This window comes from Eurosta solidaginis, chromosome 1, assembly GCF_040869045.1.
Source record: "Eurosta solidaginis isolate ZX-2024a chromosome 1, ASM4086904v1, whole genome shotgun sequence".
NCBI lineage: Eukaryota > Metazoa > Arthropoda > Insecta > Diptera > Tephritidae > Eurosta > Eurosta solidaginis.
Genome location: NC_090319.1, coordinates 189028424 through 189049433, shown reverse-complemented (window position 1 = coordinate 189049433; position 21010 = coordinate 189028424). Strand labels below are relative to the sequence as shown.

Genomic DNA, 21010 nt, shown 5'->3' with positions numbered 1-21010 from the left:
TGTATAAAATGCTACAACCGTTAACCCGCAAAATCCTCCGTTTTGGAGGGAACAGGCACCCACACATCAACCCCGACAATATGCATGAGTGCTGACAAAAAACACACATACACGTGCATGTAAATGCATGAACATGCATGTGGCGGTGATGGTGTGGGTGGTTATAATTAAGTCGAGTATCGAGTATCGATTCGCAGAGTTGAATTGGGGGGATCGCAAACAGATGCGGAAAAGTTAGGCATCCTGCCTAAACATGCCGGCCCCCCTTGCGATACGCAACATCGTTTTCCGCCAATGACCTCCACTGAAACGAGAAAAATGAATATAAAACTTGCACACTAAACTTAATCTAAATGAGGAGTTCGTCTGTGACGCAAAATGGCCGGGAATCCTTTCCGACTTGCTTAGCATGCCACCTGAGCTAAGATGAAAAAATTTGCGGTTATGAACAGTGAGAAGTGAATATTTCTTGCCATTGGTTTATACGTAACTCTAATATATATAGAAGTTCAGAACGTGATATATGTATAATAGATGGCCAGTAAGGCTGGACGAAGAGGCCGAGGTCTCCGTTCCAGAATGGCACCATTTTTTGTTATTCTTTGTTTTTTTTTTGCTTGTTCCGGATGGAGAGGCCGAGGTCTCCGTTCCAGACTTGCGTTTTTTTTTGTTTTTTGGGTGGACGAAGAGGCAGAGGTCTCCGTTCCAGACTCGAGGATTAGAGGTTTTTCTGTGCTGGACGAAGAGGCCGAGGTCTCCGTTCCAGCGTCTAACTTGTCGTATCGCTCTCAAGGCAACTGTGGCATTTTATGGATGTGCCGGGGCGAGCGGCCGTGAGGTTGGTTGGGTGAAGCGGAGGTGCTTTATTACAAAACGTATGTTAAAATAGATGAATAAAGCGAGTTTAAAACGAAGCGTAGGGACCGACGAAGGTATGGATTTAATTTTGTGCGACAGCTTATGACGAATAGCGAAAATCGTAAATAAATTCGAAAGTGTACCAACTGCCGATGCTTGCATGCAGATTGGCGATGCGTTCTCCACGACGCGTTCTATCTGCACGTACCATTCTGAGACTGCATGCAACCCTGTCGTGTATTTATTTGTTAGCTGACAGCTGACAGTAGCACACTAGGCCAGTAGAAAAAGTTGACTTTTTCCAATGTCGGGACTTTGTCGTGTCGGGATTCTTTATTTTCGGGACTCGGATTGTTTTTGCACCGAGCGCTTATAATGACTTTTTGGGATATTTGTTGTTGAAAAACAACAAGTCCTGCCCACCAGCCAAAAAAAACAAGCAGTACCGACGGCAATCCGTTTTTTTGTAAATGAGAATATAATTATTTTTAAATGAGGTGTTGGCCTTTATTTTTGTGCGTTAATATTTTTTTGGGACTGCCCGAGGCGTCAGTATCGTTCAAAAAAGCCGATCCCGATTTCGTTTCTCTTGCGGGTTTTCGGTACCCGCTTGCACATTTTGTGCAGCAGTAGGAACATCGTGCGTGGAACACAAAATATAATAATGCTAACGGCAAAATACGAAAAAAATTAACACTCATTTCATGTAAAGAAAACAAATTTACTGAATGGACTTTTCAACAGAATTGAAGTAAACGGTAAATAACTTTCCGTTTCTTCATTCATTTCATTTTTATGCGTGGCTGGAGTAAAACGGGTAAGTACGTTGTAAATTGTAAACTAATTTTATTACTAATAGATATATTTCCTTTATTTCATATTATTGATTAACTTTCTTTTATTTTCAGGTGCAGATGGGACAGGACATCGGGGTTATCGTTGTTTTTTTTCTTTTGGTTACCGGCATCGCAAAAGAGGTGCTCCAACTGCGGCGTCGGCCGCGCTGTCAGTTGTCACACTTTTGCGATGCCCGTTTATGCACTGTACTGATGAATTTTTTCTTTTCAGGTTTTATCATATTGCTTGGGTCAAAGCAATTTTTGGCGGTTTCCCCTTTTTACCAAAATAAGCGGGAAAAAAAGCACGCAAATCTCGTCGGTCAAGACGAACCACCTGGGCCAATTTTGATATCCACAAAAACAGAGAATGTAGCAAATCAAGAACATGCTCGCATTTTATTGCGCCAGCTCACTGGTACAATGCATGAGCCTTTACCAATGTCATGTATAACTCCAAATCCGACACCAGCAAAGATGGAACGACTTTTAAATGGTCAAATCACAGTTGAGAGATTTCTACCGATATGTGTCCCAAAATCATCACAGCTAATTGGCACCTGTGATGAGCATGTTTTAGTGTCAAATTTTAAGTTCGGTGTAGTACACCAAATATATGGCCAGACCACAGAAGAAAAGCTATTCAGCAACAACAACTCCTCGCCTGCCTTTGAAGAATTCTTAGATATGCTGGGCCAACGTATAAAGTTGACAGATCACAAGGGTTACCGCGGTGGTCTTGATATACAAAAGGGGCATACAGGCGATACGGCTGTTTATGAGGTCTCCAAGGAACGTGAAATCATGTTCCATGTTTCGACGATGCTGCCTTTTACAGAGGCTGCTCCACTGCAACGACATATTGGTTATGATATCGTCGCAGAGAAGGCTTGTTATAAAACGTACAATAACTTGCACCACGTCTCAGGTTAATGGTCAGGAGATTGATTATTTTGAGAGCGTACTTCAATACTCCGTACTTTTTCCATATGTTGAGCAGTTGTTCCATTGGGAAGCTAAAAGGAAAATGTTTGCTACGGGGAGCCTCAAGTAATGGAATAAGGAGCATTTTGCGAACGTTTCTCTTATCATTCAGCTTTATTATAAAGCACACATATCAGGAACAATGTTATTGAGTGCTATCATGGATAGCATGATACCATACTCGGGGAAGGGACGGACATGCAATTGCAGTGATGAAGCATGTATGCTTGTGGATACGCCACTTGATGAGCTCAGTGCCGAGACACGTGTCTCTGAACTGTTGACCGGTAGAAAAATATTTTCGAGGTGCCGGCCATGAACGTGATGGGAGTAGCTTGGCAGAGTTGACCAAGGTTCGTAATTTTTGTAACAACAACTCAGATGATCCAATGCAAACAGTGCTTTGTAAGTGGTGTTCGTGGAATGTAAAGAAGGCAACATGTTTTCATTTGCTGCACTAATTATCCAAAATCAATCGTTGGGATGTTAGCGAAGATATTTTTGGGGTTTTGGTTAAAGATGCATGGCGTGTAAAAGGTGGCATGTTAATTCAACAGAACGCGACTGATGGAGGAGCATCCTCTCACACTTCCAACGAATATGTAGTCGAAGCTGTCGATGGTAACAACGACGGACAAATTCAATTGGAATAAACCAATGACACTCAAAATAATGATATTGACAATGATGAGGTTGATGATGACGGTTCTGATTCCTCATCAAGCTCACCGCCCAGTCCGCCACCAAGCCTGACACCCAATGAATCCTTAATAGGACGTGTTGAGTTATTGACTAAAGCCAGGACTGCAACTCATGCAATTTTAACTTTACCAATGCTCCTATAACTGTGGCCATGGACCCTACAGAGCCGGAACCTGAGGTGTACGATGACATAAAACCGCTAACACGCCAAGATGCTGCACGTTTACGTAGAGGCGTACCGCTTACAAAGTATGGTGCTATCTTTTTATACACTAATCCTGACCAACATCATGCCAATGAGATGCAACTAAAGTTGGAAAAGTATACAGAATTTAACTTTGAACTCATTTTCAAGAATTGTGATTTGCTCGGTGGCTAATAGTTACAAAAAATTTTAGCAATGATTTTGAAAACTGCTTCTTTTACAACAATGCACAAAACATGGCAATTAAACGAGAATCGTCGCAAAATAATACCTTTGTTATATGATATATATTTGCCGCGCGTGTTGCGTGGTTCGCATACATTAAAATACCCAAAGTGAAAATTTTTTGGGATCTCTCAGTGGTTTCGTTGAGTGTTAAATTACCACCGTTACTGACAAAAGTACCAGAGTCTAAAAACAATGAACTGCGCGCGAAGGGGCATCAAAACCCGAACGTAAACCTAAGCGAACAGCAACTGTTTGAAGAATTTTGGTCGCCCCCGGTTTATGTAGAGGGTCGCTATGATCAGCGCGCCGATTCTCTACCATTAAAAGACCAATTTGGCACGCAAGACCGTGCAGACTTTGATGGCGGGTTAGTGAGTCTCGATGAAATCGAACCAGGACCCTACTTAGGTAAGCTTGCTTAGGGCTTGGTCTCCGCTTTCATTTAGGTAATCTCGCTGCAGCGACACATGTGGACACCTTGAAACAGTATTAGATGGCGCATAGTAACGTTGGACTCAGCGCCGTTGTCACAACATGCAAGCTTCCTTACAACCAAAGATGGGCACGGAAAGTTGGAAACATTTATAAGTTTTATAATTCAAAAGTATCAATGTTGTTACCCAATCCAAGTTTTTTAATGCTCATCTGTTTGATAAGACAGTGGTAGTTCGGTAGTTTGTACAAACCTTAACGAGGCAGTTACTACTGACTAAAAATTGACGTTTATATGCGTCTTCTGGCATGTATTCATTGAGAAGTAAGCGCATTATCGCATTATGGCCAAACGTGAATTTTATTTTTATGACACGCACTTTCATTCGCAAGTGTGTTGGTTGTTATGTAGGTTCGGATCCATGTATCGAACTCTGTTGTCCATCCATTTATTACTGCGCATACCACACGTTGCACTCTGTAACGACCCAGTGCTCTAACTTTGCCAAAGAACGTGATGCTCCTTACTAAGAAGTAACACTGCTGCAACAACTGCAGCGCGAACACAACCCAGGGAGCCATCCTTACAATTGTCATAAGGAACCACCCCTCTAACCCCCTGATTTCTCTCCAACCATGTTGAAATAGCAAGTTTCCTCAGATTACGGTTACATTTTTGTTGTCGAAATCTGCGTACTTGGTAGTTGATATTCGAACTTTTAGTTAATGTCGAATGATATCAAATATGAATAAAATGCGTTTCAAAGTATGAATCATAATGATTATTCAAGAATTATCTCTTTTAAGAATAATCGATTTTAAAGTTGATGGTTTTTGAATCCTCTTGGGGTAAGGTATGCAGATATTTTTGATGCTGGCTGGGAATTCTGACAAATTCTGTTGGCCTCGTGCATTTGGCCTAGTGCATGTGTATTCTGTGGCATTAGGGTTCTGGTGGTTCTCTCGGGGGAGCGAGGGAATTTGGGTTGATTTGTTGGAAGTTTGAAGATATAAAAGGCCGAAGGCCCTTAGATTCTGTGGCAGATCGGTTCGCCCTTCTGCGGTAGGCTATTCTGGTGTCCTCGTTCTGGGATAACGAGTGAATTGTGGGATTGTTTCTTTTGTCCTCGCTCGGGGTGAGCGAGTGAATTTTGGGATTTTCTGGTGTCCTCGCTCTGGGTGAGCGAGTGAATTGTGGGGTTTTCTGTTCAGGGGACCCCCGGTTAGTATTGTTAAAAAACATAGCAAAAAAAATGTTTTTTTTGTTTGCGAGCTTTTGGTAAGCTCTCCCGTGTCTTCGTGCATCTCGCTCCCTTCCCCCATTGCCGACCAGTAGTCAGGTGTAGGATTCCCTCCGTTAGACTCGACACGAGACCGGGGGTAGAGAACAAAAAAAAACAAGATGTAGGATCGTCCTCCGGTAGACTCGCACCATCACGAGACCGGGGGGGTTGATTATAATTAGGGCCTCGGGAGAGACACAAGCTTAGGGATAGCGGGGCATCACGGCGCGTGGTGGAATGCGTATTTATGTCCCGCGCTCCCTTTCCTCATTGCCATCGCGTAGTACGTTTTGGGATTCCCCTCCGGTAGACTCGCACCATCACGAGACCGGGGGGTTGATTATAATATATGGCTCGGGAGAAACGCAGGCTAAGGGATAGAGAGACACGAAGGTTCCTAATATGCTTTCCACGCTATCACCAACCGCGGGCCTCTGATTTTAGGTAGTCGGGGAAAATAGAATTTTGGTTTTTGGGGTTTTGTAAGGCGGAATTTGGCCCCTTACATTTAATCCTCCTTGTCGTGGGACGGAAGGAGTATCAATTTCGTAATTGGTCTAGTTATTTGTCCCTTGGTTGTATGAACGTCAACAACACGCACACGGTTATCAGAGCCTGGGTGTGTGTTGACGATTCTCCCCATTCTCCACTCGTTGGGTTTGAGGTTGTCCTCTTTGATAACAACTAGGTCTCCGGGTTTTAGATTAGGTTGTGGATGTTTCCACTTTTATCGTTTCTGGATCTCGGTGAGATATTCGGTTTTCCATCGCTTGCAGAAAGTGTGATGGAGGGCTTTGGGTTTCTGCCACCGATTGACCATAGAGGCAGGGCTCTCACTAGCATCCGGCTCTGGCGGAGCCAGTAGATGGCTGCCAGTGAGGAAGTGACCTGGGGTAAGTGGTTCTAGGTCCGTTGGGTCATTGGATGCTGGGCTGAGCGGCCGCGAGTTCAGGCATGCCTCGATGCGACACAAGAGGGTCTGGAATTCCTCGAAGGTGAATTTGTGTGGTGAGGCTATCTTTTTGAAATGGCTTTTGAAGCTTTTCACTCCCGCCTCCCACAGCCCTCCCATATGGGGGGCGCCCGCAGGGATGAAATGCCACGTGAGTGACTGGTGGCTGTACTTCGAGACAGCGTTCTCTCGCGCTTGTGAGATGAAGGTCTTGAATTCTGATCGTAAGGATCGTGACGCTCCGACAAAGTTCGTACCATTGTCGGAGTACATATCTTTCGGGCATCCGCGCCTAGATATGAAACGGGCAAATTCCGCTAGAAATGATGATGTGCTGAGGTCAGTAGTGGCCTCCAGATAAATTGCTCGTGTGGAAAAACACACGAACAGGCAAATATAGCCTTTGGATAGTCGACACCCTCTGCCGCGGTAACTTTTAATGTCGAAGGGTCCGGCAAAGTCGACTCCAGTATTCGTGAATGCACGGCTGAATGTCGTGCGTTTGCGAGGGAGAATACCAATAAGTTGGGTCTGAGCACGCTTTCGGTGTATAGTGCAAACTTTGCAATTATGAATGGTTGCCCTAATCATGGTTTTGATGTTAGGTATCCAGTATTGGGTGTGTATCAGACGTAACATGAGTTGGTTTTCCCCATGCAGACTTTGTTGATGAAACATTAGGACTGTCAGACGGGATAACCGGCAGTTGTATGGGAGGAGGATTGGGTGGCGTTCATTAAAAGCTAAGTCCTTTGACGCCCCGAGTCGCCCTCCTACCCTAATGATGCCATCTTGGTCTAAGTAGGGATTAAGTGAGAGAATTGCACTTTTCCCTGCAATTGGTTTTCCGGCCTTTAGATCATTATGTTCGGAACTATAATGTTGTTTCTGATAGATTTTAATGACAAGTTGAGTTACTGATTTGATCTCATCAGGGGAGATTAAAGGTGACTTGACCTGAAACGATTTTCTTGTTTTGGGGTGAGTCCTTCGGTAGAACCTCATAACGTATGAGAGCACCCGTAAAGCCCTAGGTAGGTCTGAAAAACGTTGGAGAACATCGGTAGTATTTACTGTTGTTGTTGCGCAGGTCTTCGCCCTCTTTTCCTCTACGGAGGTTATGTAGTCATTTTCTTGTGCTGGCTATTGGGAAGTGTCTTCTCGCAGCCAAGAAGGTCCCTGCCACCACAACGAATTGTTGACCAATTCAGACGCAGGTAATCCTCAGCTACCTAAATCTGCTGGGTTTGATTCTGAATTTACGTGCAACCAGTCCTTATTTCCGACCATGTCGATGATCTTGGTGATCCGATGTGCGACGAAAGTGGACCAGGAACAAGGCGGTCTCCTTATCCATGCGAGGACGATCGTTGAATCCGTCCAAAGGGGAACTCTCACTGATCCCAATTTAAGGTTCCTGTAAATTGATTCGGTGATTTCCGCTAACAGTACGGCTCAGCAAAGTTCCAATCGGGGATGAGACAGGGTTTTCACTGGGGCTACTCGGGTTTTTGCTAGCAGCAGGTTTGTCCAGATGTCGTTATCCGCTTTCACGCGCCTGTAAACGGCTGCTGCATAAGCCTTCTCGGATGCGTCACAAAATCCACGGATCTCGATGTCGGTTCCTGGGGAAAAGTTTACCCACCTAGATATCCTTATGTTATCGATCTCATGGTATTGGTCGGTGAAGGTTTTCCATCGTTCCAGCGTACTGGTCGTCCCAAGCGGTGCCTTATAACCAAATACTCTGCATGAGTATTTTTGCCACAATGACCATTGGCGCAAGCCATCCTAAGGGATCGAAGAGTTTGGCGATTGCTGATAGTATCGCTCTCTTCGTAATGTTTTCCGGGTTGTGCAGCGTCCCTGCTTTAAAATAAAATAAATCGGAGTGGGCATTCCATCGGATGCCTAGTGCTTTAACTTAACTGGTCTCTTCGAATGCCAGAAAATTTTCACTGAGCAGGTCTGCTTTGGGGATGTCCCTTAGAATGTCCTCTGAATTGGATGTCCATTTGCGAAGTGGAAAGCCCGCTGAGTGTAGGACTTGACGAATTTCATCTCTGGCTTTAATGGTCGATGTGATCGCATGTCCACCTGCTAACACGTCATCTACATACATATATTCTCGCAGTATGTTAGCCGCTGTAGAGTGTGAACGTCGCCTGCCAGTTGTAAGAGCGTTCATATCGCGAGATATGGAGCGCAGTTCACTCCGAAGGTAACCGTCTTTAATTCGTAAAGACTAATAGGGTCTTTCGGGGAAGTGCGATGCACAATACGTTGAAATTTGGCGTGATTTTCGTTCACCCAAATTTGACGATACATCTTTTCGATGTCGCTATTAAAGACAAAACGGTATAGTCTCCATCCTAAGATAAGGATGGGTATATCGGCTTGTAGAACTGGGCCTGGGAGGAGAATATCGTTTAAGGTATTGGCGTTGGCCGTAGGGCTCGAGAAGTTAAATACTACGCGTACTTTGGTGGTTGTACTTTCTGCTTTTACAACGGCGTGGTGGGGCAGGAAGTAATGATCCGAATCGTCGGATGGGATATCCTTTTTCAATTTTCTCATATGTCCGAGTGTTTCATATTCTGACAACACTCGAACATATTCTTTACCTAAATCTGGGTTTTTTATTAGCCGCCCCTCATTCCGGAATAATTGAGAGCATGCTCGTTTCAGGGACGGTTCTAAATTAATGTTATTAGGGTAATCCTGCCTGAATGGAAGTGATACGATGTATCTTCCATCTTCATCACGTTTCGTTGTTTCTTTAAATAATTTTTCGCAATACCTCTCATCTTCATTTAATATTTTATTTTTTGGTACATTTTCTACCTCCCAGAAAGCTTTTAATTGATTGTCTAACGCAACTTCGTTGTAGAAAAACATGATGCTCTTCGTTGGATTCGGTTCTTCTATTCGACCGGTTAGTATCCAACCGAACACTGTCTCTTGTGCCAAGAGTGTGTTTAGTACATTCTTTTTTATACCGTTCATTATAATTTGGGGATATATGTCTCCGCCAAGTATGAGGTCTACGTCTTCGTTGACGTAGAACCTCTTGTCTGCCAAAACCAAGTCTGGGAATGCCTGCATAGTCATTGCGTTGATATGGCAGGATGGAAGATTCCCAGTGAGTTTCGCTAGAACTAGTACGGGTGTAGTCAGGCTGAAGCAGGGATCCACTGGTGAACGTAATTCGATGTTGGATGCTTCTTTCACCTGAGCTGACACCGCATTTGTGATGCCTGAAACATGGGCATGCATTTTCCTCGCTGGCAAATTGATTCTGCGTTTCAGTCTTTCAGTTATAAAGGAACATTCAGACCCAGAATCAATTAATGCCCGCGCGGAGAAGTCGGTACCATTATGGTGAATGTGTACACGAGCAGTTCCTAATAGCACACCTGTGCTGGAATTGGCATGGCAGAATTGGACATTCTGGTTCGTAGAGGAAGGTGGTTGTCCCGATTCCTGTCTTTTCCGTGCCTGTACCGAAGTTGATGGGGTATTATCCGCATCTTTGAAAGGGTTGCGCACCGCCGGTTGCTGAAGTGTGTCCGCATGCAGGAGCGTGTGGTGACGAGAGTGGCATTTGGAACAGTTGTACGAACTGGTGCACCTCGTTACTGTGTGTCCTGGGGATAAACAATTCAGGCTGCCATTTGTGGATTTGACGAAGTTAATCCTTTCTACCGGGTTTAAATCGCAAAAATGTGAACAGTTGCGTAATCTGTGCTCCGTAGAGTTGCACATTTTACATATTGATTTTGTTGTTTGCTTGGTTACTTTTGTTTGAAAAGCACCAAGTCTTTTTGTAGGGGTTTCTGTCGACTGGCGCGTCGTGTTAGACTTTTGCACTTTAGAAGTGGCATTCCCTGTAAAACCAGACACGGTTTCAAGTGTATGAAAACGATTTGACAAGAATTTGTCCATATCCTCCAACTTGGATATGTTCGTTTTGTGGTCAATGCTCTGCTCCCATAGAGTCAACGTATTTTCGGGTAATTTTGTCGAGCATAAATATGTGATGATCGCATCCCAATTTAAAACATCAATCTGATGGGTTTTTAAGGATGCTAAACAATTATTTATGTCGCGCTGTAAGGTTTTGATTGAGCTGCCGCACTCGCTATCTATCTTTTTTAGATTAAATAAAATTTGTAGTTGTGAGTTCACGAGAATCCGCTTATTCTCGTATCTCTCACATAGGTTTTTCCAGGCTGTTTCGAAGCCTTCATTTGTCAAAGGACATTTCTTGACGATGTCCTTTGCTCACCTTAAGTTTTTTGATTGAGATGGAACAACTTTTCTACCGGGCTTAGGCGACTGTTGTTTTTGTAGATGGCCGTGAACAGGTCACGAAACGTTGGCCAAGATAGGTAGCCGCCCTTGAATACCTCAATATCGCAAGCTGGCAGCTGGATATTATGTTCGTGCGCGCGTTCTCCTTCAGGTCGAACCTGACTATCTCTTTCCTGCTTCAATTTGGCTTGAAGTTCAGCCATGTTCGACATGCATCTCAAGAATACGGCATATGCAGCTTTATGCTTGATCTTGACCGCTGCAATTTTCTTTGCGTCGAGCGTGTCAGAGCCAAGCAACTCCTCTAGGGCGTTCTCTGCTTTTTCCCACTTAGCTTGCAACTCTCTTTGCTGTATTGCAAGAGTGTGTACAGTGTGCAGAGCCGCATTGATATCATTAAAATCGGCCTCGAATTCGATTATTCGATCGGCCAATCTAATGTAAGAGTCCATGTTCATGGTTGAAAAGTGGAGAGCAAATTAACCAAGGGATATAAAAACTTTGAAAACCTGAGCGAATTGAGTGCTACCATGGATAGCATTATACCATACTCGGGGAAGGGACAGACATACTATTGCAGTGATGAAGCATGTATGCTTGTGGATACGCCACTTGATGAGCTCAGTGCCGAGACACGTGTTAAGCTCTCTGAACTGTTGACCGGTAGAAAAATATTTTCGAGGTGCCGGCCATGAACGTGATGGGAGTAGCTTGGCAGAGTTGACCAAGGTTCGTAATTTTTGTAACAACAACTCAGATGATCCAATGCAAACAGTGCTTTGTAAGTGGTGTTCGCGGAATATAAAGAAGGCAACATGTTTTCATTTGCTGCACTAATTATCCAAAATCAATCGTTGGGATGTTAGCGAAGATATTTTTGGGGTTTTGGTTAAAGATGCATGGTGTGTAAAAGGTGGCATGTTAATTCAACAGAACCCGACTGATGGAGGAGCATCCTCTCACACTTCCAACGAATATGTAGTCGAAGCTGTCGATGGTTAACAACGATGGACAAATTCAATTGGAACAAACCAATGACACTCAAAATAATGATATTGACAATGATGAGGTTGATGATGACGGTTCTGATTCCTCATCAAGCTAACCGCCCAGTCCGCCACCAAGCCTGACACCCAATGTAGAATCCTTAATAGGACGTGTTGAGTTATTGACTAAAGCCAGGACTGCAACTCATGCAATTTTAACTTTACCAATGCTCCTATAACTGTGGCCATGGACCCTAGAGAGCCGGAACCTGAGGTGTACGATGACATAAAACCGCTAACACGCCAAGATGCTGCACGTTTACGTAGAGGCGTACCGCTTACAAAGTATGGTGCTATCTTTTTATACACTAATCCTGACCAACATCATGCCAATGAGATGCAACTAAGGTTGGAAAAGTATACAGAATTTAACTTTGAACTCATTTTCAAGAATTGTGATTTGCTCGGTGGCTAATAGTTACAAAAAATTTTAGCAATGATTTTGAAAACTGCTTCTTTTACAACAATGCACAAAACATGGCAATTAAACGAGAATCGTCGCAAAATAATACCTTTGTTATATGATATATATTTGCCGCGCGTGTTGCGTGGTTCGCATACATTAAAATACCCAAAGTGAAAATTTTTTGGGATCTCTCAGTGGTTTCGTTGAGTGTTAAATTACCACCGTTACTGACAAAAGTACCAGAGTCTAAAAACAATGAACTGCGCGCGAAGGGGCATCAAAACCCGAACGTAAACCGAAGCGAACAGCAACTGTTTGAAGAATTTTGGTCGCCCCCGGTTTATGTAGAGGGTCGCTATGACCAGCGCGCCGATTCTCTACCATTAAAAGACCAATTTGGCACGCAAGACCGTGCAGACTTTGATGGCGGGTTAGTGAGTCTCGATGAAATCGAACCAGGACCCTACTTAGGTAAGCTTGCTTAGGGCTTGGTCTCCGCTTTCATTTAGGTAATCTCGCTGCAGCGACACATGTGGACACCTTGAAACAGTATTACATCGCGCTTAGTAACGTTGGACTCAGCGCCATTGTCACAACATGCAAGCTTCCTTACAACCAAAGATGGGCACGGAAAGTTGGAAACATTTATAAGTTTTATAATTCAAAAGTATCAATGTTGTTACCCAATCCAAGTTTTTTAATGCTCATCTGTTTGATAAGACAGTGGTAGTTCGGTAGTTTGTACAAACCTTAACGAGGCAGTTACTACTGACTAAAAAGTGACGTTTATATGCGTCTTCTGGCATGTATTCATTGAGAAGTAAGCGCATTATCGCATTATGGCCAAACGTGAATTTTATTTTTATGACACGCACTTTCATTCGCAAGTGTATTGGTTGTTATGTAGGTTCGGATCCATGTATGGAACTCTGTTGTCCATCCATTTATTACTGCGCATACCACACTTTGCACTCTGTAACGACCCAGTGCTCTAACTTTGCCAAAGAACGTGATGCTCCTTACTAAGAAGTAACACTGCTGCAACAACTGCAGCGCGAACACAACCCAGGGAGCCATCCTTACAATTGTCATAAGGAACCACCCCTCTAACCCCCTGATTTCTCTCCAACCATGTTGAAATAACAAGTTTCCTCAGATTGCGGTTACATTTTGGTTGTCACAATCTGCGTACTTGGTAGTTGATATTCGAACTTTTAGTTAATGTCGAATGATATCAAATATGAATAAAATGCGTCTCAAAGTATGAATCATAATGATTATTCAAGAATTATCTCTATCAATTCTGTTGGCCTCGTGCATTTGGCCTAGTGCATGTGTATTCTGTGGCATTAGGGTTCTGGTGGTTCTCTCGGGGAGCGAGGGAATTTGGGTTGATTTGTTGGAAGTTTGAAGATATAAAAGGCCGAAGGCCCTTAGATTCTGTGGCAGATCTGTTCGCCCTTCTGCGGTAGGCTATTCTGGTATCCTCGTTCTGGGATAACGAGTGAATTGTGGGATTGTTTCTGGTGTCCTCGCTCGGGGTGAGCGAGTGAATTTTGGGATTTTCTGGTGCCCTCGCTCTGGGTGAGCGAGTGAATTGTGGAGTTTTCTGTTCAGGGGGCCCCCGGTTAGTATTGTTAAAAAACATAGCAAAAAAAATGTTTTTTGTTTGCGAGCTTTTGGTAAGCTCTCCCGTGTCTTCGTGCATCTCGCTCCCTTTCCCCATTGCCGACCAGTAGTCAGGTGTAGGATTCCCTCCGTTAGACTCGACACGAGACCGGGGGTAGAGAACAAAAAAAAAACAAGATGTAGGATCGTCCTCCGGTAGACTCGCACCATCACGAGATCGGGGGGTTGATTATAATTAGGGCCTCGGGAGAGACACAAGCTTAGGGATAGCGGGGCATCACAGCGCGTGGTGGAACGCGTATTTATGTCCCGCGCTCCCTTTCCCCATTGCCATCGCGTAGTACGTTTTGGGATTCCCCTCCGGTAGACTCGCACCATCACGAGACCGGGGGGTTGATTATAATATATGGCTCGGGAGAAACGCAGGCTTAGGGATAGAGAGACACGAAGACGCGGGCTCCTAATATGCTTTCCATGCTATCACCAACCGCGGGCCTCTGATTTTAGGTAGTCGGGGGAAATAGAATTTTGGTTTTTGGGGTTTTGTAAGGCGGAATTTGGCCCCTTACATTTAATCTTCCTTGTCGTGGGACGGAAGGAGTATCAATTTCGTAATTGGTCTAGTTATTTGTCCCTTGGTTGTATGAACGTCAACAACACGCACACGGTTATCAGAGCCTGGGTGTGTGTTGACGATTCTCCCCATTCTCCACTCGTTGGGTTTGAGGTTGTCCTCTTTGATAAGAACTAGTTCTCCGGGTTTTAGATTAGGTTGTGGATGTTTCCACTTGTATCGTTTCTGGATCTCGGTGAGATATTCGGTTTTCCATCGCTTGCAGAAAGTGTGATTGAGGGCTTTGAGTTTCTGCCACCGATTGATCATAGAGGCAGGGCTCTCACTAGCATCCGGCTCTGGCGGAGCCAGTAGATGGCTGCCAGTGAGGAAGTGACCTGGGGTAAGTGGTTCTAGGTCCGTTGGGTCATTGGATGCTGGGCTGAGCGGCCGCGAGTTCAGGCATGCCTCGATGCGGCACAAGAGGGTCTGGACTTCCTCGAAGGTGAATTTGTGTGGTGAGGCTATCTTTTTGAAATGGCTTTTGAAGCTTTTCACTCCCGCCTCCCACAGCCCTCCCATATGGGGGGCGGCCGCAGGGATGAAATGCCACGTGAGTGACTGGTGGCTGTACTTCGAGACAGCGTTCTCTCGCGCTTGTGAGATGAAGGTCTTGAATTCTGATCGTAAGGATCGTGACGCTCCGACAAAGTTCGTACCATTGTCGGAGTACATATCTTTCGGGCATCCGCGCCTAGATATGAAACGGGCAAATTCCGCTAGAAATGATGGTGTGCTGAGGTCAGTAGTGGCCTCCAGATGAATTGCTCGTGTGGAAAACACACGAACAGGCAAATATAGCCTTTGGATAGTCGACACCCTCTGCCGCGGTAACTTTTAATGTCGAAGGGTCCGGCAAAGTCGACTCCAGTATTCGTGAATGCACGGCTGAATTTCGTGCGTTTGCGAGGGAGAATACCCATAAGTTGGGTCTGAGCACGCTTTCGGTGTATAGTGCAAACTTTGCAATTATGAATGGTTGCCCTAACCATGGTTTTGATGTTAGGTATCCAGTATTGGGTGCGTATCAGACGTAACATGAGTTGGTTTTCCCCATGCAGACTTTGTTCATGAAACATTAGGACTGTCAGACAGGATAACCGGCAGTTGTGTGGGAGGAGGATTGGGTGGCGTTCATTAAAAGCTAAGTCCTTTGACGCCCCAAGTCGCCCTCCTACCCGAATGATGCCATCTTGGTCTAAGTAGGGATTAAGTGAGAGTATTGCACTTTTCCCTGCAATTGGTTTTCCGGCCTTTAGATCATTATGTTCGGAACTATAATGTTGTTTCTGATAGATTTTAATGACAAGTTGAGTTACTGATTTGATCTCATCAGGGGAGATTAAAGGTGACTTGACCCGAAATGATTTTTTTTTTGGGGTGAGTCCTTCGGTAGAACCTCATAACGTATGAGAGCACCCGTAAAGCCCTAGGTAGGTCTGAAAAACGTTGGAGAACATCGGTAGTATTTACTGTTGTTGTTGCGCAGGTCTTCGCCCTCTTTTCCTCTACGGAGGTGATGTAGTCATTTTCTTGTGCTGGCTATTGGGAAGTGTCTTCTCGCAGCCAAGAAGGTCCCTGCCACCACAACGAATTGTTGACCAATTCAGACGCAGGTAATCCTCTGCTACCTAAATCTGCTGGGTTTGATTCTGAATTTACGTGCAACCAGTCCTTATTTCCGACCATGTCGATGATCTTGGTGATCCGATGTGCGAGGAAAGTGGACCAGGAACAAGGCGGTCTCCTTATCCATGCGAGGACGATCGTTGAATCCGTCCAAAGGGGAACTCTCACTGATCCCAATTTAAGGTTCCTGTAAATTTATTCGGTGATTTCCGCTAACAGTACGGCTCCGCAAAGTTCCAGTCGTTGATGAGACAGGGTTTTCACTGGGGCTACTCGGGTTTTTGTTAGCAGCAGGTTTGTCCAGATGTCGTTATCCGCTTTCACGCGCATGTAAACGGCTGCTGCATAAGCCTTCTCGAATGCGTCACAAAATTCACGGATCTCGATGTCGGTTCCTGGTGAAAAGTTGACCCACCTAGATATCCTTATGTTATCGATCTCATGGTATTGGTCGGTGAAGGTTTTCCATCATTCCAGCGTACTGGTCATCCCAAGCGGTGCCTTATAACCAAATACTCTGCATGAGTATTTTTGCCACAATGACCATTGGCGCAAACCATCCTAAGGGATCGAAGAGTTTGGCGATTGCTGATAGTATCGCTCTCTTCGTAATGTTTTCCGGGTTGTCCAGCGTCCCTGCTTTAAAATAAAATAAATCGGAGTGGGCATTCCATCGGATGCCTAATGCTTTAACTGAACTGGTCTCTTCGAATGCCAGAAAATTTTCACTGAGCAGGTCTGCTTTGGGGATGTCTCTTAGAATGTCCTCTGAATTGGATGTCCATTTGCGAAGTGGAAAGCCCGCAGAGTGTAGGACTTGACGAATTTCATCTCTGGCTTTAATGGTCGATGTGATCGTATGTCCACCTGCTAACACGTCATCTACATACATATATTCTCGCAGTATGTTAGCCGCTGTAGAGTGTGAATTTGATACGTCGTCTGCCAGTTGTAGGAGCGTTCTTATTGCGAGATATGGAGCGCAGTTCACTCCGAAGGTAACCGTCTTTAATTCGTAAAGACTAATAGGGTCATTCGGGGAAGTGCGATGCACAATACGTTGAAATTTGGCGTGATTTTCGTTCACCCAAATTTGACGATACATCTTTTCGATGTCGCTATTAAAGACAAAACGGTATAGTCTCTAAGATAAGGATGGGTAGATCGGCTTGTAGAACTGGGCCTGGGAGGAGAATATCGTTTAAGGTATTGGCGTTGGCCGTAGGGCTCGAGAAGTTAAATACTACGCGTACTTTGGTGGTTGTACTTTCTGCTTTTACAACGGCGTGGTGGGGCAGGAAGTAATGATCCGAATCGTCGGATGGGATATCCTTTTTCAATTTTCTCATATGTCCGAGCGTTTCATATTCTGACAACACTCGAACATATTCTTTACCTAAATCTGGGTTTTTTATTAGCCGCCCCTCATTCCGGAAGAATTGAGAGCATGCTCGTTTCAGGGACGGTCCTAAATTAATGTTATTAGGGTAATCCTGCCTGAATGGAAGTGATACGATGTATCTTCCACCTTCATCACGTTTCGTTGTTTCTTTAAATAATTTTTCGCAATACCTCTCATCTTCATTAAATATTTTATTTTTTGGTACATTTTCTACCTCCCAGAAAGCTTTTAATTGATTGTCTAACGCAACTTCGTTGTAGAAAGACATGATGCTCTTCGTTGGATTCGGTTCTTCTATTCGACCGGTTAGTATCCAACCGAACACTGTCTCTTGTGCCAAGAGTGTGTTTAGTACATTCTTTTTTATACCGTTCATTATAATTTGGGGATATATGTCTCCGCCAAGTATGAGGTCTACGTCTTCGTTGACGTAGAACCTCTTGTCTGCCAAAACCAAGTCTGAGAATGCCTGCATAGTCATTGCGTTGATATGTCAGGATGGAAGATTGCCAGTGAGTTTCGCTAGAACTAGTACGGGTGTAGTCAGGCTGAAGCAGGGATCCACTGGTGAACGTAATTCGATGTTGGATGCTTCTTTCACCTGAGCTGACACCGCATTTGTGATGCCTGAAACATGGGCATGCATTTTCCTCGCTGGCAAATTAATTCTGCGTTTCAGTCTTTCAGTTATAAAGGAACATTCAGACCCAGAATCAATTAATGCCAGCGCGGAGAAGTCGGTACCATTATGGTGAATGTGTACGCGAGCAGTTCCTAATAGCACACCTGTGCTGGAATTGGCATGGCAGAATTTGACATTCTGGTTCGTAGAGGAAGGTGGTTGTCCCGATTCCTGTCTTTTCCATGCCTGTACTGAAGTTGATGGGGTATTATCCGCATCTTTGAAAGGGTTGTGCACCGCCGGTTGCTGAAGTGTGTCCGCGTGCAGGAGCGTGTGGTGACGAGAGTGGCATTTGGAACAGTTGTACGAACTGGTGCACCTCGTCACTGTGTGTCCTGGAGATAAACAATTCAGGCTGCCATTTGTGGATTTGACGAAGTTAATCCTTTCTACCGGGTTTAAATCGCAAAAATGTGAACAGTTGCGTAATCTGTGCTCCGTAGATTTGCACATTTTACATATTGATTTTGTTGTTGGCTTGGTTACTTTTGTTTGAAAAGCACCAAGTTTTTTGTAGGGGTTTCTGTCGACTGGCGCGACGTGTTTGACTTTTGCACTTTAGAAGTGGCATTCCCTGTAAAACCAGACACGGTTTCAAGTGTATGAAAACGATTTGACAAGAATTTGTCCATATCCTCCCACTTGGATATGTCCGTTTTGTGGTCAATGCTCTGCTCCCATAGAGTCAACGTATTTTCGGGTAATTTTGTCGAGCATAAATATCTGATGATCGCATCCCAATTTAAAACATCAATCTGATGGGTTTTTAAGGATGCTAAACAATTATTTCTGTCGCGCTGTAAGGTTTTGATTGAGCTGCCGCACTCGCTATCTATCTTTTTTAGATTAACAAAAATTTGTAGTTGTGAGTTCACGAGAATCCGCTTATTCTCGTATCTCTCACATAGGCTTTTCTAGGCTTTTTCGAAGCCTTCATTTGTCAAAGGACATTTCTTGACGATGTCCTTTGCTCACCTTGAGTTTTTTGATTGAGATGGAACAACTTTTCTACCGGGCTTAGGTGACTGTTGTTTTTGTAGATGGCCGTGAACAGGTCACGAAACGTTGGCCAAAATAAGTAGTCGCCCTTGAATACCTCAGTATCGCAAGCTGGCAGGTGGATACTATGTTCGCGCGCGCGTTCTCCTTCAGGTCGAACCTGACTATCTCTTTCCTGCTTCAATTTGGCTTGAAGTTCAGCCATGTTCAACATGCATCGCAAGAATACGGCATATGCAGCTTTATGCTTGATCTTGACCGTTGCAATTTTCTTTGCGTCGAGCGTGTCAGAGCCAAGCAACTCCTCTAGGGCGTTCTCTGCTTTTTCCCAGCTTGCAACTCTTTTTGCTGTATTGCAAGAGTGTGTACTGTGTGCAGAGCCGCATTGATATCATTAAAATCGGCCTCGAATTCGATTATTCGATCGGCCAATCTAATGTAAGAGTCCATGTTCATGGTTGAAAAGTGGAGAGCAAATTAACCAAGGGATATAAAAACTTTGAAAACCTGAGCGAATCACCCAACCAACAACTATTAAAATTACGCAAAATTGATTTCTTACTTTTAATTTGTTTATTTTTTCTGTCCCTGCAGCTATTTCCTACCGAAAAAGCAGGGAGAAGGGGAAAACAACAACAGTGTCTTTGACGGAAATAAAGGAGGCCACTCGTCACTCAAACGTTCAACTTTATTATAACTAAGTGCGCGCGCTGATATAACCCGACGAAAAGTGTAAAAACGTGTGATAAAGCTTTTGCAAAAAGGAAGAAACTATGTAACAAAAATTTATTAGAAAAACCAGTGAAACTAACATGATGCAAAAAGAAAATTTAAAAATTGCCACAATCGAATGGCGTGAAATTTTATATGAAAGTGATGTTATGTGTGCTGTGTCCGGAAAGCTTTACCGCTGGTGGGGGGACAGGCCAGTCACAAGGAATCTTAACAACGTTAATGATCCGCGTTTGCACTTATTTTCTTTTTGACACTACACAGTTTTTTCACACTTTTCGCGGTTAATTACAATCACATATGGCACTTTAAATCGATTTTTCGCACTTTTTATTTACTATTTTAACGTGTGATAAAGCTTGTGCAAAAAGGAAGAAACTATGTAACAAAAATTTATTAGAAAAACTAGTGAAACTAACATGATGCAAAAAGAAAATTTTAAAATTGCCACAATCGAATGGCGTGAAATTTTATATGAAAGTGAGGTTATGTGTGCTGTGTCCGGAAAGCCTTACCGCTGGTGGGGGGACAGGCCAGTCACAAGGAATCTTAACAACGTTAATGATCCGCGTTTGCACTTATTTTCTTTTTGGCACTACACAGTTTTTGTCACATTTTTCGCGGTTAATTACAATCACGTATGGCACTTTAAATCTATTTTTCGCACTTTTTATTTATTATTTTAACCAAAAAAAATGTGGCAAGAAATATTGCACTTACTTTGAACTTTTTGCTGGTTTGGCGTGGCACGTAGCTTGTTGTGCTGCAATGGCTTCAGCTGGCTGTAACTTTCTCCGTGATTTGACGCTGATATGAAATAATAAACGTCCTCACCCTTATTGCGGTATAGCTGTTGATTTTGGCGAAATTCTCTGGTTAGCTTGTTATAGAAATTTCTGCAATTTGGTGCGGTCAGCTATGATCTTGTCTTTGTTGTGGACTGTATAGTTAAGGTGCTGTAGTTCCTTTTTCGGGGAGAAGGACCAAATGTTCGGCCGGGGTGCATGTGCTCCTGGAGGTAGGTGGGCGCACCGGGGTCGATCTCAGTGGGAATAAGCGGGTTGGAATAAAATAAGAG

General features: G+C 44.0%; 1 protein-coding gene and 1 pseudogene across 5 annotated transcripts in view; one reads left to right on the top strand and one right to left on the bottom strand.

The window, feature by feature from the left end:
- The window catches only part of tw (Protein O-mannosyl-transferase 2), a 2413568-nt gene that overhangs the window by 2220837 nt on the left and 171721 nt on the right, over positions 1-21010 (bottom strand). The window lies entirely within an intron of this gene.
- On the top strand, positions 2821-3924 carry LOC137238734 (uncharacterized; annotated as a pseudogene).